At 35.9% G+C, this 25,236-nt stretch overlaps 1 protein-coding gene across 1 annotated transcript in view; it reads right to left on the bottom strand.

Annotated features, from left to right (window-relative positions):
• Window positions 1–15,362: 15,362 nt before the first annotated feature.
• The window catches only part of LOC146402748 (uncharacterized), a 432,710-nt gene continuing 422,836 nt past the window's right edge, over window positions 15,363–25,236 (bottom strand). Inside the window, exon 4 of the mRNA XM_084965710.1 lies at window positions 15,363–18,163. The gene's annotated coding sequence lies outside the window, so the exon portion shown is untranslated. The remainder of the gene's footprint in view (window positions 18,164–25,236) is intronic.

Consider the following 25,236-nt stretch of genomic DNA (forward strand, 5'->3'; position numbering starts at 1 on the left):
TTGAAAAGAGAAGAAACTGTTAATTTACTTTATCCAGGTTTTTTTTTTTTTTTGCAAGAGTCAAATAAAATGCCATGCTCTCTGAAACAACATAGAGAAGCCGATTAGCATTCTCCTATCATTTGTTTGCTTTAAGAAACACGCTCTCCTCAAACAATTTGCTTTCCAGAGTAGAGTCTCATTGTAGAGCATTTTAATTTCCATTTTTAAAAAGCCTTGGAGCTATTGTAGAAATAAGCTAGTGAAGGTTACTCATGTTAGTTATCTCTAGAAATAAAGATTTCCAAGGTTCTCTACCCAATATTCTCTGATAATCTATGTGGGAAAAGGATCTGAGAGTGGATGTATGTATATTTATAAATGAATCACTTTGCTGTACAGCAGAAATCATCACAACCTTGTAAATCAATTATACTTCATAAAACTTTAAAAAAAGAAAAAGGCCATCTTTATAATACAAACTAATAAATAAATAAATAATTTGACAAAAGGAATAGATGATGTTTCCAGTTTTAAAAAAGAACCTAAATAAAATATCAATTAAGAATTATTAGAAGATGGAGAAGTTGGTAGCCCTAGGCTTCAAGAGGAGTTTTGTAATTTATCCCACCATCAAGAAGAAATGTGGCTATGAAGGGAAACTACTAGAACAAACCCCACATGGCATCACCCAGAATTCTCTCCCCTAAAACCTACTTTTCTCCTCTCATACGATCTCACATCCTGGCTTTGTCTCCTTCATCTCTTTTGCCTAATTATCTACAGAGAGAAATTATCTTAACAATCTACACAGAAATAAAAAATGTGATAACAGTCCCTTTGAAAACACTGAGAATCCTCTGTTTCTTTTCTTTTTTAAGTATGAGTAATAATATTTATTGTTAAGAATACTTATGCATTCATTTAGGATACATTTATAAATATGTTTTAAAGAGTGGGGTATTATTTGATTAATTTTTCTGAGGTTACCCCCTATAAACTGCCTATGTACTATTACTTAAATCCTCCAGGACAAAGAAAATGAAGAAAACCTAAGGACAAAACAATCCAACAATGATGTCTTTTTTTAATATGTATATATTCTTTTTTCTCACATTATCATGCTCCATCATAAGTGACTAGACATAGTTCCCAGTGCTACACAGCAGGATCTCACTGCTAATCCATTCCAAAGGCAATAGTCTGCATCTTTTAACCCCAAGCTCCCAAGCCATCTCACTCCCTCCCCCTTGGCAACCACAAGTCTGTTCTCCAAGTCCATGAGTTTCTTTTCTGTGGAGAGGTTCCTTTGTACCCTATATTAGATTCCATATATAAGTGATATAATATGGTATTTGTCTTTCTGTTTCTGACTTGCTTCACTCAGTATAAGAGTCTCTAGTTCCGTCCATGTTGCTGCAGATAGCATTATTTTGTTCTTTTTTATGGCTGAGTAGTATTCCATTGTGTACATATACCACATCTTCTTAATCCAATCTTCTGTCGATGGACAACTTACAGAATGGGAGAAAATAGTTTCAAATGATGCAACTGACAAGGGCTTCATCTCTAAAATATACAAACAACTTATACAACTCAATAGCAAAAAAAGTCAACAACCCAAAGGGAAAATGGGCAAGACCTGAATAGACATTTCTTCAAGGAAGATATATAGATGGCCAACAAGTACATGAAAAAATGCTCAACATTACTGATTATTAGAGAAATGCAAATTAAAACCTCACACCAGTCAGAATGGCCATCATTCATAAGTCCTCAAATAACAAATGCTGGAGGGGGTGTGGAGAAAAGGGAACCCTCCTGCACTGTTAGTGGAAATGTAAGCTGGTACAAACACTATGGAGAACAGTATGGAGGTATCTTAGAAAACTATACATAGAACTACCATATGACCCAGCAATCCCACTCTTGGGCACATACCTGGACAAAACTTCCCTTTGAAAAGAAACATGCACCTGAATGTTCACTGCAGTACTATTCACAATACCAAGGCACGGAAACCTCTGTTTCAAAGTAATTCATTTCCTCAGCCATTGAAGGGATACAAGTGACCTTCAAACCCAGATCAGCCTGATGTCAATGTTCTTGACATTTTCCCTCCTCATTCCAACATCACCAACTGCCTCTCTGAGTGTTAACAGAAGGACTGATTTTACCACACTTTGTGGTGAGATATAGGCCTACTTATATGGCTTCATCTCTCATACGACTCTGATACCTAAATTAAGCCACTCACTGGAAAAAAAAAAAGGAATCAATCCAGTCTTTTGGTATCAACTGGATGAGAAATTAGATTACTTTTCCTGAATTTGATTTCTTTCTTGAAATCAGTCAAAACAAACAATCAACATCAATACACCAATTAATTAATTGCTTGACAATACATGAGCTAGTTAAGTATAATCATTATCCTATCTTGCTGCTGATAAAAAAATTACCATAGACATGAAATGCTCAGAAATAAAATACTAGAAAGAATAATAAAATAAACATAATAATATGTAATGCTAATGCATACTTTTATATATGCCAGTCACTGCCTTAGGCATGAATTAATTCCAAAGTTCATAATGCCATGAAATACAACTATTTTTATTTCCATTTTGGAGATGAGTAAACAGAAGGTCAAGAGCAAGTAAGTGATTTGTCCAGTGTTATACTAGTTCAATGCCATGCTGAACTAGTGGTAAAAGCAGGTTTAAAAGCATATATTTTTTAATTTCATCACCCATGCTCTCAGTTACTAGGCCCAGCCAGTGGTATAGTTCCTCCTAAGCTCATCACTGAGTCTTTCTCCTAATGAAATCTCCTGCAAGTGAGTTAAGAAGAGAAGGGGCTGATATTTCACTGTTAACTGTGTTAGGAAACAATACAGAACGAGTCCTGCAATTCATCAAAGCATTAAAAATGGAAATAAAAAACACACAATAATCTGCACGAACTATAAACGGGCCTCTTCAGGAGATTCTTTTATGCCTTATTTTCTCGCACTGACATTGGACCAGCACTGCCTGCAGTGTCAGGACAGTCTGCATAAATGGTTACACAGAAGGCTTAGAAAGAATCAAAACAAACAATTTTATAGTTACTCCAAAGCACTGCCATGTGCTTACATCAGATACAATCACAGCCATACCTCAAACATATATATTTAGTGTGAGCAGGGAAGGAGATGATATAAACATATAAATATTATTAGTAGGGGGAAGACAGGAAAAATGGGTATTGAGCCCACTAGAAACAAAATTTTATCATTTCTTCTTAATTAAAAATCTTTCAAAATACTAATCAGACTCAGACTTATATATTTCAAGATATTAATCACTCAGACAGATATATATATATATATAAATAATAAATACATATATAATAAACATATGTAATACATTGTATAATGTATACACACGTATGTATGTATGTATCTATTATATCTATAGCTACACATTTCTCAGTGTTCCCCCCTGGAGAATGGTGAATACAAGTTAAAATTATCGAAAAATTAAAATGTCTTAACATTAGTTATTTCATGGTTCTGTAACATGGTGATATTCTTTGTAAGTAACAAGGCATTAATTATTTCATCATATATATTGTAAATTTATGAAGTGCCTACGAGGCACTGGGAACATATATGTAAAAAGATATAGGCTTTACTTTCAAAGAGTTTGAAGATTTGTTGAGAGATGAAAATTGGCTACATGTCGTAAGAGCTGTGCTCCACACATTTATTGAATAATTATTATCTACTAGGCAATATAAAAGATATTAGGAATACAAAGGTCATTCAGGCACAATCCCTGCTTTCAAGTTGCTCACAAGCAGGTAGAGGGTTCATGGTGCCCTGGAAATAGAGCAGCCTACTCTTGAGTTGTCACTGGAAGGATCTTCAGAGGACACATTACCTGAGCAGAATGGCGAGGATCATTAGAAACTTGCCAGGAGGTGAAGGAGGAGATGACTGGACAGAGGACTTGCAAGTATGACAATGCCAGTGTGAATAACACAGTCTCTCTGTGGCTCAGCGGCAGGAGATACTATTGGAGTCCAAGCCTTGAGTGTGAATGGCCCTCTCTGTGGTGAAGTTTGCAATGAATTTTCTGAGCAACTAGGACTGGTAGTCATTTCTTCTCTATGTTAAAACTTCTCAAAGTATGGTCCTCCAGCATCTCTGGGAAGCTGATTAGTAATGTGGAATGCAGAATCTCTGGCTCTACTCCAGATCTACTGAGTCAAAATCTGCATTTTAACAAGCTTCCCAAATGTTTCTTGTACATTCAAATTTGAGAGTTGCCTCTTTGGTCCAGTGATCACAAACTCTGCCTGTATCCTGGAATCACCTGTAAAAACACACTCATGCTTTGTCCCTCACCCCCATGGACCCTGATTTGCTTACTTTTTTCCTAGGGTTAGAACGTACTAATAATTTGCAGGTTCCACTAATGTGTAACCATTGTTCAGAAGCATTGACCCAGGACTTAGATTCTAAACTTGGCAGCATATCAGAACAACCTGAATGGTGCCCTTTCCTGAACATAATGCACCACAGTTCCTAAAGCTGGATGGGATTTGACAATCTGTGTGAGTGTGTGTGTGTGTGTGTGCATGCACACAAGTGAATGTTTATGTATGGTTCATTAGCACAGTCAAGTTTGTGAACAAATGATCAAAGAAGAAAGGTGTAAATAGGAATTCACGATCTACAGAATCTTGGCACAGGAGGAAGACCACAGTTTTTTAATGTAGTAATAACCTGCTCCATTTAACTTACTGGGTTGTTTTGAGAGTTATCAGATTATATAGGTACAAAAGCTGTGTAAATTATACAAAAACAATAACATTGACTATTTGGACCTAATATATATATAAAAATTTAAAAAGTTCAAGTGGGAGTTCCCATTGTGGCTCAGTGGTAATGAACCTGACTAGTAATCATGAGGATGTGGGTTGATCCCTGACCTCCCTCTGGGGGTTAAGGATCTAGCATTTCCTTGAGCTGTAGTGTAAGGTTGCAGATGCAGCTCAGATCCTGCATTGCTGTGGCTGTGGCTGGCAGCAGCAGCTCTCATTCAACCCCAGCCTGGGAACTTCCATATGCTGCAGGTGAGGCCCTAAAAAGCAAAAAAAAAAAAAAAAAAAAAAAAAGTTCAAGCGAATGGCATCATCTTGTGCCTACGGTACCTGCTTGATGGAAAATGGCAATGGTTCGTCAAATACTCCTCACTCTACCTCTCTGAGAATTCCAGTGTCCATTCCATAGCATGGTAAGTGCATATTATCATCAGGCAAAGCAAGAGTGCTAGACACTCACTGCCCCTTGTCGTCCAGGGCATCATCAGGAGAGGTGGGAAGGAGTACATGAATTTAGCTACACTATGTATATGAATTTCCCAGAAGCAGCTAGACACTGGTTGCATTTGAGGGAATCTAATGCTGTAGGAACCCTCAACATGAAGGGAGAAGGATCAGGCTTTAGCATTGACTGTCACTTCCAACTCTGGCTATTTAAGACTAAGTGTAGGTATCTACAGATAAAGTCTATGAGAGTTTTTAATCAGAGTTCAGTGATAACACTTAAGACGGTTCTTTGAACTATTTTTTACCTCTGGAGCCTGTCAATTATTGGCCAATTTTTTTTTTCTTTTTTCACAGAAAGACAATGCTTGTGTACACTATAAAAGGGAGGTCTGTTTTTGTATTTCATATCATCGCCTTCAAAGCTAAATAAACCCTATGAAACTTCATCTTTTAATGGCTGAGCCTACTCTGAAGAAACTCTTGAGGTCACTTAAAATGGGGATTTTCTCAAAAACAGATTTGCCTGGAGAAGTTTTGAATTTCTCATCTTTGTAAATAGATACATGTTTCCTGTAAATGCTTTAAACTTTAAATTGATGAGAGGAATTACGGTCACTGAAGGAGAGGCATAAAAAGGAGCTAAAACAGAATTAAACAGCCAGAAGGGAGCTCCAGGCATCTAGCCTTTTACTTATTGAAAGGATTGCAGCTAAGGAGTTACCTTAACCTTAAAAAACATCTCTTGAGAAATAGCCATCCTCGCCTGTTTGGTAAAGGACTCCTGGAAGGTTATTCTAAGCTAAAATCCCTCCTGCTAAAACCCTCTTTCTTTTCATTTGTCTTTTGTAGAAATTCGTGTGGGTCCTGCTTACAAATGGCATCCTTCCAGAGACTTGATATCTGTTACTTCAGTTCCCCAACTCTGAGGTCAATCTGGCTTCCTGTAAGGTAACCAGGTTTCTTTAGCTTTTCCCTTATTCTCAATCTTTCAATCAATCACTTACACTCCTTACACACAATAGGGCATTGATAAATACATATTGTGTTAAAGGGACTCAATTGATTTCCTCCACATTTCCAGTTAGGCTACATCTTCTTTCACTTATAAGGTCCCAACACGGAGGCAGATATACTCAAAAGAGGATTTAAATAACTCTGAGTAGAATGTTGCAATGCTATATTTCTATATACTCTTTCATTGTCATCTAGCTTTTCAGCCAGGCTTGTTCTATGGAGTTGGCTTTCAGGCTGAATTAGGTTACTCCTCAGGGCTGCAAATACTTTAGGAAAATCATCCCGTTATTCAGTGATCTGAGACTTTCTCTAGGAACACTGATGTATCTGCCCCTAAACAATTATCAAGTATGTGTTAAGTGATTGATAATTGACTGTGGGCATGTAGTCCTGGTCTAAAATCTGGATGAACTGTCTTCACAAATTTTTTCCCTCTTAATTATTTTTTTATATACCCAAGTTCTCATCAATTATCATTTTTGAGTACCTATTGTGTACTCAAGCACTGTACCGGGAATAAAGCATGAAAGAGCACGGTCCCTGATTTAAAGGTTCTACAATGCTATTTGGAAGGATACATGCACACACTAATCAAAATTCAGATTTGTAAATACAAAGACAGAACTTTCCTAGGGCATTGTGAAAACACTGAGAAGTGTGTGTAGTGGCGGGCTCCACTGGGAGAACAAATGGTGGATCAGCTGCTGTTTGGACACACCATCACAGAAAAGGAGTCAGCCCTTGTGAAGGAATCCTTTCCTTGAGGTAGTAGGCTGTGGATTTCCTTCTGGTCACTTCAGGGTTATTTCTGGCACATAAAACAAACAAGAAGAGAAAAGGGGTTAAAAAAAGAGAGAGGAGTTCCTGCCATGGTGCAGTGATTAACGAATCCGACTAGGAACCGTGAGGTTGCAGGTTCGGTCCCTGGCCTTGCTCAGTGGGTTAAGGATCCGGCGTTGCCGGGAGCTGTGGTGTAGGTCGCAGAGGCGGCTCGGATCCCACATTGCTGTGGCTGTGGTATAGGCCGGCGGCTACAGCTCCGATTAGACCCCCTAACCTGGGAACCTCCATATGCCACGGGTATGGCCCTAGAAAAGGCAAAAAGAAAAAAAAAAAAAAAAAAAGAAAGAAATCCATGGGGCCTACCGTAGTCTTTCTTAATCAAAATATTTTAGACTAAGTCTGAGGAATCTACATTTCTTGCAACTTCCCCAGTATCCATGATGTCACCATCCTGGTCTGTATTCCAGAATCAGTATTTGAGGGTCCCTATTCTACAAAAGTCTTTAACACCCTTTTATTCAATCATCTGAAATCACCCCTTTATCACTCTGATAATCAACTAACAATAGTTCACAATTCTCCATGATAGCATTCTTTGCACCTTAAGAAAAGTCTGCAACAATCTGATATATTTGTAAAGATGATGGAAATGGGGAAGGAGATGAAGACAGCCACTCCAGATTTTTACTCTTGAATACTGCTATTCTTCTTATATACTTATATGCTTTTTCTCTCCCCTGTTAGTCTTTCCCTAACTTAATGTTAGTGGGTAGCCCTGATTTTTCGGAGCTTTGATATTCTCTGGAAACTAATGGAAAACACTGTGGACTTCAGTGTTAGTAAACACTGCATGTAGCAATAAGTTGCTATTACTCTCTTAACAGATTCACCAAAATATGTTTTAAATTACTTAAGCTAATTTACAAAAAAATATGGAAAATCTTTATTTTAGAACTGTTTGGAGTTTTCATCTTTATTTTCATTTACAAAATTACTTTGAAGCTGGTAAAAACTCAAGTATGTCTAAATGTGTAACAAGTAATAAAAATATGAATTATAACTTATAGTCTAGTGTCCAATTAGCAGCACAAAATAATAACTGGGTACTGGTTGACTACGGAATGACAAGTTAATGAGAAAGAATTAGTATGTAATAGAGACTAATTTTCAACTGAAATAACATTTGTGTTGAATCTCAAGAGCAAAATTTCTTAGAAATTATCAGAAATACATGGGAATGGAAAGATTTTTGAACTACCCTCAAGATTAACTAGAACAGCATTTGATAATCTTATGCTTTCTGACATCTAAACTTCCATCTTTTTAACTAAAGACACAGTGCATTTTCACTTGTAAAATCAAAGCCCGCTCAATCAGCAGAAAGTGAGAAAAAGTAGATTATGGCATAAGCCATCCTATTGTTTTACCTGCTTAGAAAGTAGAATATGTTATCATTACTACATGAGCCAAAAATAGTATGTAGAATTTATCTTGTCAGTGACAGTAATAAGTAAGATACAACACCAATCAAAATGTTTAACACTATTTTTGGCTCATGTCAAAATCCCATTCCAGCCTCTATTTTATTTCATAGTGGACATAGAGCACTCATATCTTTGCCCAAAGTCTGGCAAGTTGTAATAAAGAATAAGACTCTTTTATAATCATTTAAAAATGGCAATGTTTATTTTCTGGCAATGTTCCTCCACTAAAAAATAGAGAACTTTGGGAGTTTCCATCATGGCTCAGTGGAAACAAATCTGACTAGTAACCATGAGGGCACAGGTTCAGTCTCTGGCCTCATTCAGTGGGTTAAGGATCTGGCATTGCCATGAGCTGTGGCATAGGTCAGAGACATGGCTCAGATCTGGCATTGCTGTGGCTGTGACGTAGGTCTTCAGCTACGGTTCTGATTCAACTCCTAGCCTGGGAACCTATACATGCTGTGAGTGTGGCCCTAAAGAAACAAACAAAAAAATAAAAATAAAAAAAATAAAGAACTTTGAACCATCATGTTCCCGAGTTTAAGAATCAAGGAATGAGGGAGACTTTCAAGCTAGATTTCCTCATGATTGAACACTCCCCAGATTCTAGTAAAAAATGATTCAGGATACAGTGGCTACCATTCATGATAGTGGCAAGAAGTCCAATAAAGGACAGCCACGCAGCAGAACTAAACAGCACAGTGGGAAGGGGAGTGTAACCGTGGGACAAAGGATCATTGCAGTTGATGTCAATGCTGAATGTGTGTGTGTGTGTGTGTGTGTGTGAGCCAGTGCAAGTGTGCAATGCTCACCTTTGCTAAACTGATAGGAGAAAAGAGTATATAATTATTGTATTGATATGTATTGAGATTTAGAATTTTTCATACATTATTGGCTCCTTGTATTTATTGTTTAATTGAAATCATATAATGTATATGCTTTTTCTTGTTTGGTTGTTCATCTTTTTTTTAATGGACTTTTGTTCTTCATGTAGTATTACTATTAAAAATTTCTGCCCATCATATGTTGTAAGTAGTCTTCCTTACCTTATATAAGAACCGGTAGAAAGTATTTTCTACTTAATTCACTCCAGTTGCTGAAATAGCTTCTGAGTTTACAGTATTTCTTTTTTGTAGTAGAGAGAACCTGTCTTCCTTCATAGAGAAGATACCTATAAATCAGTGTTAACTATTCTAACTACTTATATTCTTCCCATAGTGCTCAATACACTAGCAACTGCTGAAGGTGAAGCTTATTTTTTCCCCAAATAAATCATGCTAGTGGCAGCCTTCATCCAACATGATTCCTCCTGTTTCTGACATCCATCAGATCAGTTTCCCTATCAGTGTGTAAGGTGTCACTGGGATAGGTTACTCTTAGGTCCCTGAAGCTACTTTTGAACTAAAAATAGACTCATCTTTCCCTGAAAAGAGCTATAATAATTCTCTTCATTGATCTTTCAAGTCAGAAACCAAATTCTGTTCAACACAAGACATAAAAATATAAGTAATGTTACATGAAGAAAACATTTAAATATTGGCTTAGGATAAAAATATAGCATCTAGAGTCATTTAAGAATTTCCCCTTCTGTTCAAGTCCTCCAAATTGTGAATTTGGACATTTTCTTTTTTAACAGCTGTACTGGAATAAAATTTACATATAGCAAACTTCATGCATTTAAATTGTACAATTTGACAACTTTATATGTATACTCCCTTGAAGTCATCACTACAATTGGTAATAAACATATTTATCACTCCCAAAAATTTCTTTGTGCTTCTGTGTAATTTCTATCCCATGCTTAGGCAACCACTGATGCTTTACTAAAGTGTCTATTCAGATATTTTGCACAGTTTTTTTTCCCTCACTTTTTAAGTCTTAAGTGTTCTTTATAGATTCTAAATACAAGTCCTTTATCACATATATATTTTATAAATCTTTTGTACTGGTCTGTGGTTTATCTTTTATTCACTAAATAGCATCTTTTGAGGAGCAGAAACTTTTTTTTTTTGGTCTTTTTGCCTTTTCTAGGGCTGCCCCCGTGGCATATGGAAGTTCCCAGGCTAGGGGTCTAATCGGAGCTGTCGCCGTCAGCCTATGCCACGGCCACAGCAATGCAGAATCCTAACCGCATCTGTGACATACACCACAGCTTATGGCAAAGCTGGATCCTTAACCCACTGAGCGAGGCCAGGGATCGAACCCGCATCCCCATGGTTCCTAGTCAGATTCGTTAACCACTGAGCCACGATGGGAACTCTGAGGAGCAGAAACTTTTAATTTCGAAATCTAATTTATCATTTTTTCTCTTATGTGTTTTTCTTATCATTTTGAGAATTCTTTACTAACTCAAAGTCATAAAAGTTTTTGTATTTTTTTCTGCTAGAAGATTTATGCTTTTTAAAAGTTTTATATTTAGTCCAATGATTCATTTGCAGTTAACGATTACATACGGTGTAGGTTATGGATATTTGCTTTGTTTTGTTTCCTTTTGTTTGCATGTGCTTATCCAATTTTTTGAGTATCTTCTGATGAAAGCTGTTCTTTCTCCACTGAATTCACTTTGCACCTTTTAAAAAATCAGTTGTCCAAATATGTGTATGTCTATTTCCAGACATTCTATTCTATCCTTTTATCTATTTATTTGCCAATGTTAAAAATGTCTCAATTACTATATCTTTATAATAACACTTAACATTAGGCAGTTTTAGTTTTCCAACATTGTTCTTCATTTTACTACTTTATTTTGGCTAATGTAGTTCTTTTGCATTTCCACATTAATTTTCAATTAGTTTGTCAAGTTTCACAAAATGCCTGCTGGGATTTAGATAGAATGATGTAAATTTTTTTCATCAACTTGGGGCAAATTTACATCTCAGTGATACTGGGTTTTCTAATCTACAGACAGTATATCTCTACTTTTATGTAGATATTTACTTCCTCTCTGTAAAGCTTTATAAATTTCAGGGTACATGTCTTTAACATCTTTTTTCAGACTTGGCCAAATATATCTCATATATTTGATACTGTTGTAAACAGTACTTAAAACTTTTTCATATATGATTTGGTATATAGAAATATAGTGAATTTCTGTATACTGAGCTTGTATGCTGTCCTCTTGCTAACTTATTTTATTAATATTAGTAGATTTCTAATAGATTTTCTTGGGTTTTTCCTCACAATGACATCATCTGTGAATTATGTGTTACTACTTTCTTTCCAATACAGATGCACATATTGTCTCTCTTGCTCTGACTGAAATTTATTCTCCATTATTTTTGTATTCTGACAGAAAAAAAATGATGTCTTATGGGGTATTTTAAAGTAAAGTAAAAGACATGATTCCAAATGCTAACTACAAGTTGCTGTTGGTGTACCTGGCCAAGTTATCTTGATGTACTAAACTTTAGTTTTTCTGTTTATGAAAAAAATGGATTTCATAATAGTTCCTATCCTAAAAATATGTTGGAAAAACCAAATAAAATGTTAAGTGCTATGTCAAGGTTAGCCATTATTATCTTCAGCAAATATGTCCATGAGGTAGGCAAGAGTTAAATACTGGAGGTGAGTAAAGAGATGTATTAAGTTGATACAATTTATAACCAAAAATTAGTTCAGCATTTATGTAAGGAAAATTCAAATTCTTGAACACTAAAGGGCCACAGTCACATAGCTGCGATAGAGAGTTGCATTTATTACCTTTGTTTTCCTTATATTTGCCAAATGAGACCCAGAATAATGATATTTTTAGGAGAGTTGTGCTATGTCATAGATGGGTGTATCTGTTGAATACAACTCACAAGCTATTCTACTTTATGTAGAGCTCAACATCCTCAGCTTTCCAAAAGAGACCTGGAAGAAAAATAAGCAAGCAAGCAAACACAAAGAAAATGGAGAAATCATGCATCCACCACCTCAAACCAGACTTCTTGACTGATATAGAATTATAGAGTAAAAATTGGGAGGGAAATTCCAGGAGAAGCATACTGAGCATGCATATGAATGGAGTGATGAGTCAATAGCAATGCCCATCCCCCAATTACATTGAATGTAAGATAGTGGCCACCCTTACATTAAAAAATTCTTGGAGTTCCCGTTGTGGCACAGCGGAAACGAATCCGACTAGGAACCATGAGGTTGTGGGTTTGATCCCTGGCCTCGCTCAGTGGGTTAAGGATCTGGCGTTGCCCTGAGCTGTGGTGTAGGTCACAGAAGGGACTCTGATCTGGCGTTGCTGTGGCTGTGGTGTAGGCTGGTAGCTACAGTTCTGATTCGACCCCTAGCCTGGGAACCTCCATATGCCGCGGGTGTGGTACTCAAAAGACAAAAAAAAAAAAAAAAATCTTAAAATAGCAGATTTGTCCTGAGAAGTGTGATGGGGGGTATTTGGAATGGAAGGAGAGCAGAGTATGATGCACAGTGGAGGCCATTTGATTTTATGGTCACAGTCAGAAAGGGTGGTTTAGAAAAAACAAGCATGTAAAAGCAAAAGATACCCACATCTGCCTTAGCCTGGAATCTAAGTAGAAAAGGTTTCCATTGAGAATTTCTAACCACATGATATCTCATCTAATTTTGGATTTCACATTCAAATTAACTATTTGGATTGAGTGTGTGCCAAGGAAAGAATACGAAAGTACTCCTACAAGAATATGTTCCCCAGAGCACCTGCCAAATTGTGCTCTGCTACAGAATTTTTTTACAGGAATGCATTTGGGAAAAAGAAAAATCTATTAATGCCTCCCACCAGGAGAATGGTAGAGAAATGACACCTCCAAATCTGCTCTTTCTTCAAAGCAAGGAGAAATTGTCAAAATCAATCTTTTCAAAATTCTAGAAATTAAGCAAAGGCTTGCACCCGTCTATGATTCAAGAAAAATCACTGAATCTGAGTAAGAACAACAAGCTTTGTGGCATTTGAACTTATTTTGCCCTCTTCCTCCTTTCCCCAGTTCCACAGTAGGCTTACAGCCCCCTGGCTTGCAAGTACGGTAGCTGTGAAATCAGCAGTCTAGAAGGTACTAGAGGGGCCAGAACATATTTGGAGTTCCACCAAAAGCCCTATCCCAGAGAACTGTCACTATTTTGCTTGCCTGACAGCTCTCTGGAAATATCCTCATTTCCATGCTGGGCTAATTTTTATTTGAACTGACTTAGAATTTTAGCATTGGGAAAATTCCCATTCCCAAGTTATTTGGCAAAAAGTATCAACAATAATTGTTTAACATTATAGCTTCCCACATTGGTCATACCAGTTGGAGAAAATACGAAGCTGACCAAAAAAACTTAAAAGTAAAATCTGGGAATGCTATGACTATAGAGGACTTTGAAAAGCTCTGACATATTCATGTGAAATGAGAGTTCCTCATACCCAGGAAAAGCCTAAGAAGGCTCCAATCTCTCATCTCTGATAAAGAGGCTCTACATGAGAATGAAGAGATGGTTCAGGCAGAGCTGTAAACTACCAGAGTGTTAAAGCACAGAAAGAAAGTTTATCAGAAAGTGTGCGAGGCATTGCATCAAAGCATTTAAGGAAATAACTGCTGACCACTAAGTTAACCAAGTAAAGGCCTCGGCCCTGGCTGGATGTTAGTCTCATTTGGAGAGCTTAAAAAAACACACATCCTGGCCCAAGCCCGGACTTTTTATTGATATTACACTCCCTAAAGTTGGAGACCAGGCATAGATATTTTTAAGAACTCCTCAAGTTAAGTCTTAAAGCCTGGTTGATAGCCATTACTCAAGAACTCCAAAAGGAAATGAATGCTGCTTCTCTAACGACAATAAGTGGGTCTGTGAATGGCATTTTGACTATTTCTGAATGTCTGAAAGTGCTTCATTCCTTTTACTGATATTGAAAAGAATATATTTATGTCAAGATTTAAAAAAATAGACTCATTGTAGTTAGGTGTTAACATCTAATCTGTAGCATTATCAGAAACATGAACTAGGCATAATACAAAAAAGCACAGACCACTTTTTTTTGTATTTTATTTACTTATTTATTACTCAATGAATTTATTACATTTATAGTTGTACAATGATCATCACAATCCAGTTGTATAGTGTTTCCATCCCACACCCCCAGCGTATCCCCCAGCCCCCAAACTGCCTCCTTCAGAAACCATAAGTTTTTCAAAGTCTATGAGTCAGTATCTGTTCTGCAGAGAAGTTCATTCTGTCCCTTTTTCAGATTCCACATGTCAGTGAAAGCATTTGATGTTGGTGTCTCATTGTCTGACTGACTTCACTTAGCATGACAATTTCTAGGTCCATCCATGTTGCTAAAAATGCCAGTATTTCCTTCCTTTTAATGGCTGAGTAATATTCCACTGTGTATATATATGTACTACATCTTCTTTATCCACTCTGCTGTCGATGGACATTTAGGTTGTTTCCATGTCTTGGCTATTGCAAATAGTGGGTCTTTGCGAGTCATGGTTTTCTCTGGATAGATGCCCAGGAGTGGGATGGCTGGGTCAAACGGTAGTTCTATTTTTAGTTTTCTGAGGCATCCCCATACTGTTTTCCGTAGTGGTTGCACCAATTTACAATGCCACCAACAGTGTACTAGGGTTCCTTTTTCTCCACACCCTCTCTAGCACTTATTGTTGTAGAGTTTTTGATGATGGCCATTCTGGCTGGTGTAACTTGGTACCTCATAGTGGTTTTGATTTCCATTTCTCTAATAATGAGTAATGTTGAACATCTTTTTTTTGGCCATCTGTATGTCTTCTTTGGAGAATTGTCTGTTTAGATCTTCTGCCTAGTTTTTGATGGGGTGGGTTTTTTTTTTTTTTTTTTTTTTTTTGGTATTGAGTGGTAGGAGGTGTTTATAAATTTTGGAGATTAATCCCTTGTCAGTAGATTAATTTGCAAATGTTTTCTCCCATTCTGTGGGTTATCTTTCATTTTGTTTAGGGTTTCCTTTGCTGTGCAGAAACTTTTAAGTTTAATTAAGTTGCTTATAAATTTTGGAGATTAATCCCTTGTCAGTAGATTAATTTGCAAATGTTTTCTCCCATTCTGTGGGTTATCTTTCATTTTGTTTAGGGTTTCCTTTGCTGTGCAGAAACTTTTAAGTTTAATTAAGTCCCATTTGTTTGTTTGTTTGTTTGTCTTTTTGTCTTTTCTAGGGCCACACCCGCAGCATATGGAGGTTCCCAGGCTAGGGGTCTAATCAGAGCTGTAGCTGCCGGCCTACACCAGAGCCACAGCAATGCTGGATCTGAGCTGCATCTGTGACCTACACCATAGCTCACAGCAATGCCGGATCCTTAACCCACTGAGCGAGGCCAGGAATCAAACCCACAGACTCATGGTTTCTAGTGGGATTTGTTAACCACTGCACCACAATGGGAACTCCAAGTCCCATTTGTTTATTTTTGCTTTTGCTGTCATTACGCTAAGATGTGGATCTGAGAAGATGTTGCTGTCGTTTATGTTGGAAAGTGTTTGGCCTATGTGTTCCTCTACGAGTTTTATAGTATCTGGTCTTACGTCCAGGTCTTTAGTCCATTTCGAGTTTATTTTTGTGTATGGTGTTAGGGAGTACCACTATTTTTTAAAGGCAAGGGACGCTTTTAAATGCAGTTAATTTAAACTGCATTTAAATTTGCTTTATGGCATTCTATAAGGTTTTATGAACATGCTAAAAGTATGCTAATCCTGTTACTAGGTAACTAAATCTCTGGCACTCCTCCAACAAGAGAATCCCATATTATTAAACATTTTAAGAGGCTAATTCAGAACTGATGTGTTACAGGCAAAGAGAACCAAATATTCTTACCTGGGGATTCTTGCCTGATTTAATCATGTTACTCCTACTAAGATATAAGATGATGAAGAACTGCTGCCTCTGGGATGATGACCTTGAGTTAAGAGTAAGCTAACAACTTTATCTAAACAACTAGATCCACTGGTTTGCCATTGTGCATAAATAAAAGACATCTGAGTATACTGACTGAATAACTGATTTTTTGGCATCATCAAGAACCAGAATTAAGTAACAGAAATGAAACCTGTTCTGAACTAACACTTGGAATGAGATAATATGATATGGGAATTTATCCATATATTCTCCTTACAAAGCATTTTAAGTATTTCAAAGTATTTTAAGTCTAAGAAAGAAATTTCTTTGGAGCATTCCTTAAATTTCTCTTTAAGGATTACAAATTTTAACATTCTTATCATGTATATTGGAAGATTCATTCAAAGCATTCTTGAAATTCCCTAACGCACATAATATTATACTTAAAATTATTCTTTTATTCGCCACTACCTCTAGTATTTTAATATTTCTTAGTTGAGTAGAACAGGATTTTCTGATATTGTCTCTATGTTTGATAGTTTGGAAGCATCTATTCTCCTAAGACTCAGTCCTGAGTCTGCAATGCAAGCTTACCTCCATCTGCCTATGCTTCCTTTTCCAACTTTAATGCCCTAAATATCTGCCATGTAGATTCATAAAAACATGGAAGCTAAGGGCATCAGAACAGTGGTTAATAGCATGTCTTGTAAGCCAAATTCTGTCATTAAAACTTTTCTCCCATCACACATTAGCTGACTGGTATTAAACAAATTACTTTGGCTCTATTTAAAAAATCATTTTTTAATGAAAGTATAGTTGATTTACAATGTTATTCCAATTTCTGCTGTACTTTGGCTCTTTGATTCAATGTCTATTAAATGGTAATAATCATTGTGTCTACATCAAAGATTTTAAAAATTAATTCACAAATGAATCATCTAAGATTCTTGTGAAAATGCTGCCTCTCGTTAACTTTGCTTAATATAGAATCAGATATTCTTCATTTTAAAATAATCTCCAGATGATGCTTGTCAAAGCTGCTGGCTATGGTTAAACTTTGAATAGCAAGGATCTGCATCATGGAGGTATCGAGAGGGCTATGTGAGATAATCCATGTAAAATAATTAATATAGTGCTTTTCACATAGTAACTGCTCTTACAATTTCATTAGCATTTTAAGGGAAATTAGAATCATGTGACCTAATGCATTTATTTTACAGATGATAACTGAAGACTAAATAACTTGTATAATGTCACATGAAATCATCCTACAGAAGTCTTTTAATTTTTGCCCAAAGTTTCCTTGCCCATTATTTCCCACAAACTTTGATTAAATTATTCATCTTCCTTCATCTAGAATGCATCATAACTCTAGTCTTCCTAACTGCTCTTATACATTCTTTAAACTCAGACTTTGCAAGCATTCCTGGGTAGCCTTTTACAAGGGCCCAAAGCTATGTTGTCTTTCTGCTCCTCTGAGCTGCTATTCCCTTCCTCTTCTCTTCTCTGCCAATACTTTGGCATTTCACACACACTTTTGTTTATTTAAAATGTTTAAGGCAGGAGTTCCCATTGTGGCTTAGTGGGTTAAGAACCTGGCATAGAGGATGTGGGTTCGATCCATGGCCTCATTCTGTGGGTTAAGGACACAGCATTGCCACAAGCTGGGGTCACAGATATGGCTCGGATCTGCTGTTGTTATGGCTATGGCATAGGCTGGCAGCTGCAGCTCCAATTCGACCCCTAGCCTGGGAACTTTTAGATGCCACAAGTACAACTGTAAAAAGAAAAGAGTGGTTAAAGTATAACCAACTAAGCAAAATGAATGCATAGACTGATTTTTTTTTGTCTCTATGTATATTCTCTACTACCTTCTCCACAATCAATAAATAATGATAATTAATTGACCCAAAGACCATTCCTACTCTGAATGACAATATCATAATGTCGGTTAGGTAAACTGTTCAGTAAATGAACACACATGCTTCCTTTTCTCCCTTTTCTCAGACAATGTATTCATGATTTCCTTCATGAGTCCCTTAAACAGAGAATAGTATTTGGAATTGGAAAAACCTGCTTTTGAGTACTCAGGACTATCTATAAATTTACAAGGTATTTATCTTTCTTTATTTTCTTATGTATTACATGAAAAGAATAAATGTACCATCTCACTAGACCTTTTTCTTGGTTCCAGAAGAGGACATAAAATTCAAGTCTGGTGAACTGGTATTAATTTTGGATTTTTTTTGTGTGTTTTTTTAGAGTTATAAGGAAAGAAATAGTCTATTTCCACCAGAAATACTGAAACAGGTATTGGAAGCCTGTAAGTTGCTGATGGGAAAATTTTTAAGAAAGTAGAGAGAGAGAAAGAGACTTGAATTCATCTAAAATCTAAAATTCATCTAAAATTTAGCCATGCATAAAACCCATTGTAACTGTAGTACTGGTGAGTCTTATAAATCAATAGATTCACTGTTTTGTTTTGTTTTGTTTTCCTTTAAACTGCCTTGAATTGGGTTTTTATCACATGCAACACAGAAAATTCTAACCAATACAGTTTTCCACTGGGCTCTTTTGTGAATTTAATTTCATTATTAATTAATAAAACTTTCTGCCAATAAATACTAGTCAATAGTTTTTAGTCTGATTTTTTCATTTTTCTATTCCCCCCCAAACTGTCTTCATTTGCATTTTTAAAGTGCCTCAGATGTAAGGTAAATAAGGAAATTATTCAGATATTATAAATGTTGAGATACTATATTTTAATCTAACCTAATTTTCTTTCACATGCAGAACAAAATAATCCACCTCACTGAAATGAATGGTACTTTGTCAAAATAATGCTGTCCAAAAACAAAATGTTTCCTTAAAATTTTTAAATTAAGTTTGTGGAAAGAATTTACAGCCTAAATGTGTATAATAAATACCTATTTTTCTCATTTTATATAAAAGAAGAAACGTGCTAGACAATTGCTATAACTGGAGCATTGTACATAAATTGCAAAACATTATAAAATTATATTAATTTAAAAATTATATGATAGTCCCCATCATGGCTCAGTGGTTAACGAATCTGACTAGCAACCATGAGGTTGTGGGTTCGATCTCTGGCCTTGCTCACTGGGTTAAGGATCCATCTTTGCCGTGAGCTGTGGTGTAGGTTGCAGACACGGCTCAGATCCTGCGTTGCAGTGGCTCTGGCGTAGGCCGGTGGCTACGCCTCCGATTAGACCCCTAGCCTGGGAACCTCCATATGCCGCAGGAGCAGCCCAAGAAATGGCAAAAAAAGACAAAACAAAAAACAAAAAACAAAACCAATTTATATGAGTGAGTGAGGTCAAGGGAAATGAGCTTAGAAGAAATGAAACACAAAATTCTTGAGGGCCTTCTATGGATTCTCTGATATTCAAAAGATAATAGGAAGATTAATAGTTTAAAACGGTGACTGCACTCTATAGGCAATGCTCCCATAAACAGATTTAGATCCTTGCTAAAATAGAGGAAAAAAAATTGTTCTTTATATAAATTATCAGATCATCCAAGAAAGACGATTAAAATAAACATAAATTTAAAATCACTCCTGAAGAGGTAATATATCTGTGGCTATTTCTTGTGAATATTTAAAGAAAGAAAATAGCTGGTCCTGATATTATATAACAACACAATTTTTTTCTGAGTAACTAGTATAACTTAACATAACTAAAACGTTATTGAACTCAATAGTGGCTAGTGGTTTTACAACTCCAATTCAAGCAGAATTAAAATACAAGTTTCTCTAGAATATGACTGAAGTTTAAATCAGCATTTAGCCATGACTCACTTTTGCTTATTTTCTTGTTGCCAGTAATCTGCTATAGTAGCACCAACGACACTGGATTGGAGAATCACAGAATTATATATCTAACCTGTCCTAGAAAGCAGGTGATTCAAATCCTTTCCTTTACAGATAAGAACACTGAAGCTGAGAGGAATTAAGATGTCCCTTTGGTCCAAATAAATTAGTAGAAGGACGGGAAAGATGGTGTGTTTATTATTTCCTAGGCTATAGCGAGCATTTTGCTGTTCTACCTGCCTCTTCTAGGACTACTGTGGATAGAAATGTGTCACCCTAAAAGATATATTCAAATCCTAATGGCAAGTACCCATATGTAAGGCCTTATTTGCAGATGTAACAAAGTTAAGATGAGGTCATGCTGGATTAGGGTGGGCCCTAATTCTGTAACATGTGTCCTTGGACAAGAGAAATTGGGCACAGGGAAAGATGTGAAGATACACCTCAGCACATGAAGATGGAGACAGAGGACTGGAGGATAGAGCTAAAACCAAGGAGTGCAAAGGATGCTGGCAACCACCAGGAGCTAGGACAGAGGCAAGGGACAGATTCTCCCTCAGAGCTTCCACAAGAAACCAACCCTACTAGACTTCCAGCAAGCCATCCTGTTGTGAGAATTTGTTACGGCAGCTCTAGGAAACAAATTCATCCCCCAACTCTACCAATACCGTGCATTCCTTCCCAGCACTGGGAAATTGTATATGAAATTTCAAAGGAACCCATCTTGTTTTATTTATATATATATATATTTTAATGTATCACTTACATAATGTAATTTATCACAGCTTACTGGTATAGGAGTTTTGCAAGTGTGAGCAAAGTATTGAAACCTTAGTTCAATTTAGGGCCTTTTATGCTCTCCATTTTTCTAAATTACAATTATCTCAATTTTTTCAGCTAATTACACTGACAAACCACTACAGATGTTATAACTTTTGCTTTAAGCATAAAATCCAACTTATGAAATTCATAGGGAAAAGGTATTTACTCTTATTTCTACATAACCCCCCTTTTTCCCTTTACCTTCTGGGCTTCCAAGCCTTCTGCTGTTATCATTTCCTTTCTTTTGGAGAGCTTCATTTTAGCCATTCTGTAAGAATAGGTTTGCTAGTGACAGATTCTCTTACTTTTTCTTGTAACGTAAATATTATCTATTCCCTCTTTATTTCTAGAAGATAGTTTCACTGGATATAGAATTGATGCTTTACAGTTCTTGGAGCACTTGAAAAGAGTTGTGGCACTTCCTACTGACCTCTGTGGTTTCAGATGAGAAATCATCCACTGTCAGTCTAGTTGGTATTTCCTTATAAGTCAGTTATAACTTTCTCTGGTTACTTTTAACATTTTTTCTTCATCTTTAGGTTTTGTAAGTTTAATTATGATGTGTTTGGGCATTTATTTCTTTGGGTTTATCCTATTTGCTCTTTGCTCATTTTCATGAGTATTTTGCTTGTATCTTTTTCCAAGTTTGCAAAACTTAGCCATTATTTCTTTGAATAATTCTTTAGCCTTAAATTCTTTCTCCTTTTCCTTTGGCACAATAATGATAGAAGTTTGGATCTTTTCTTGTTGCCCACAAGTCTCTAGGTCATTCATTTTTTAAAGTCTATTTCTATCTGTTGTTAAGATTGAAGACATTCTATTGATGTCAATTTCACTGGGCCTAATTTCCATCATCTTTACTTTACTGTCGAGCCTATCCAGGAAGTTTTATTTTTTTATTTCAGTTATTGTATTCTACAGTTCTATAATTTCCATTTGGCTTCTTTATAATTTTTTGCTGAGTCACAGCCACAGCAACGCCAGATCTGAGCCGTGTCTGCAACCTACACCACAGCTCACAGCAATGCCAGATCCTTAACCCACTGAGCAAGGCCAGGGATCCAGCTTGCAACCTCACGGTTCCTAGTCGGATTCATTAACCACTAAGCCATGACAGGAACTCTTAGTTTTCCATCTTGATGTCAACAGTCTTACACTTGAAATGAAAGTCATGATAATGCTAATTACACAAGTTTTTGCAAGCCTATTTTATATTTAAAATTATTCATTATTGAATTTTTTCATGATTTAAGGAATACTAAATATTTTTTTTTCTTTTCTTTTCTTTTTTTTTGCTATTTCGTGGGCTGCTCTCGCCGCATATGGAGGTTCCAAGGCTAGGGGTCGAATCGGAGCTGTAGCTGCCAGCCTATGCCACAGCCACAGCAACGCCGGATCGTTAACCCACTGAGCAAGGGCGGGGATCGAACCCGCAACCTCATGGTTCCTAGTCGGATTCGTTAACCATTGCGCCACGATGGGAACTCCCTAAATATTTTTATAAGTAGGTTTACACAAAGTTAAGATTTTCTTCTCTTGGTTGTTTAAATACTGACATAATTATATAATCAACCATGCTCCTATGAAAATATCTCACTTTTCTCAATTTCATCGTAAAAACAGAACACATATATTTACTCATTCAATGTCATGTTCCTATCTGAAGTAGATTTCTTTTGTAAAAATTTTAACTGCAGTTTGAGCTAAGGTTTGCATAGCAACGCAATGTCCAAGTGGCTATCTTATTATCTTATAATCATATATTATTGCAATCTCTAACCCATTCATGTTATAAAAAACACTATGTTGCTTTAAGCAATGACAGTATAATAGGAAAAATCAAATAAAAGTAATAAAGGACAGAAAGAAGAAAAAGTTGCACATTTTACTATACTACTCACATTAAAATATGAAAAATATATATATGAATAATCTCATAATCTTAGCATAAGATTTATGATGATCCACCTACAAATTTGCATATTATTATTCTAACCAAATGAGTCCATCAAGATAAGCACAGTAACTTAATTAAGCAGATGATTGTCAATATCACTTTCCAAAATGGATAATCAGTTTAATAAGTAGTCAATATTCTGCCCCAGCTTGTACTAGATGTCTCATCACTTATATCTTTGATTTTAAATAACTGACCCCTTCATCTTTTATAAATATTCTTAGATCATCTTTCATCTTCTAAATTCAAACTTGCCTTTAGCCAATGACTGATATTTTTAATAACTGTCTACAAATCAATAATGCAGTTTTAGTGGTATTAGCATAATTGTAATACAACGTTGGATTTGAAATTATATGGATTTTTTTATTAAATAGTAACTTCCCTACTTTTATAATGGGTGGCATTTTCCTTTGAGGGATGTTACTAGTGAGAAGAAACATAAAAATCATAAAGATAATTGAGAAAATATGAAAAAAATAGTGCATGTAAAATAAAATCTGAACTGATGTTCCTAGGACTTATACTTTTTTATTGTATTTGGAATTGCAAATTAAAGAAAATAATTAAAGATATTTTATGATATGTTGAAAATGAAAATTTTGAATTTTGTGTCTAAAAGGGAGAATAATTAAAGATTTTGTGGTATTATTCAGCTCTGTGGAAAAAGAAACATGTTTTGCAAAATACTTCCCTCTTCTGTTGTACACATCAACATCTATACAACTTTAAAAACTGCATTAAAATTATGTTTAAAATTAAGAGACTGTCAGTAAATTTTCACTGTCCAGATCAGAGTTAGGTCTTGTTCATAGAATCTGTGAAACCAAGTGTCTCTCAGGTTAGTCCATTTCAGCTGAAATCCTTCTCTGGCTGTGAAATTGAGAAGTCAGTGTTGGTCAACTGGAGTCTTCTTCTAATCCTTATTTTTATAGTGGGTGGTGTTTTCACTTAATATCACCAGGGATATTACCGGTGATAAGAAACATAGAAATCATGTTTCTTTTTTGTCTGATAACTAGCAGGTGACCAAGGCCTTCCTTACTGTTTTCTATATATAGAGAATATTTATTTATTTTCTTATGTGCAATCCAAATACCTTTCCCTTTGAGAACCTTCACTGAATTACACATGAGAATAAGGATGCACCTACCAGTATTTTCTCTAACATGTAGATGATTCAGACAGTGCTATCTCCATGCCCACCTCTTTCTCTAAATGAGCTCTATGCAATAGAAACAAAATGTGAACCATATATGTAACTTAAAATTCTCCAGTGGCTAGATTTTAAAAGCAAAATAATCTTAATAACACATTTCATTTAATCAAACATATCAAAAACATTATCTTTTATCATTTCAAAATAAGTGTATAAATTATTACCGAGATATTTTATATACCTTTTTTTTTTTCATATCAGGTGCCTTTAAAATCCAGTGTGCATTGTACACTTAATAACACGTCCCATTTTGGATCAGCCACATTTCAGGGTCTCAATAGCCACAGGTGGTTAGTAACTACCATGTTGGATAGTGTAGCTTTACATTGCAAACTGCATGATTTCATGCATCAAGCCTTACTTATCCATTTATCTTCTTTCCTTCCTTCCTTCTCTTTACTTTGAAGCAATTATAATTTGATCTGCCTAGTCTCATCCCAGGCTTTACACTTACAGTTTATACTCTTTTTATTTTATTTTATTTTATTTTATTTGCCATGTCTGCAGCATGTGGAAGTTCCTGGGCCAGGGATCGAACCTCTTCCACAGCAGCCACTCGAGCCACAGCAGTTACCATGCCAGATTCTTAACCCACTGAGTCACCATGGAACTCCCTTCATACTCTTTCTTTAATGACCAAATACTATTTTCCTCTTTACTTGCTGAAATACTTTTGTAGGAATCTCCACTGTTGGCAACATTACTGTTGAATTAAATAATGAAAATGTTCTAATTGTAAAATATGATATTGGTTTAATGCAATGTCTAACAGCGAATTCTTACAAGATACTATGAATGCTATGAGTATTATGATCTCACTTTTAAAATAAGAGGTCTGAGGGGATTAAGACGACAGAATAGAAGGACTGGAGCTAAACTTCTCTCCTAAAAACAACAAAATTTACAATCAAGTGCTGAGCAATCTTCAATGAAATGGACCAGAAACTTTCAAAAAGATATCCTACTCCAGAAGACAAAGAAGAGGCCACATCAAGAGGTAGGAGGGGTGATTACATGATA

The sequence above is a fragment of the Sus scrofa genome, chromosome 6, assembly GCF_054392235.1.
Source record: "Sus scrofa isolate SSC_HxYL_T2T_F1_AM1 chromosome 6, Sscrofa_HxYL_maternal_Yorkshire_Landrace_v2.0, whole genome shotgun sequence".
NCBI classification, from domain to species: domain Eukaryota; kingdom Metazoa; phylum Chordata; class Mammalia; order Artiodactyla; family Suidae; genus Sus; species Sus scrofa.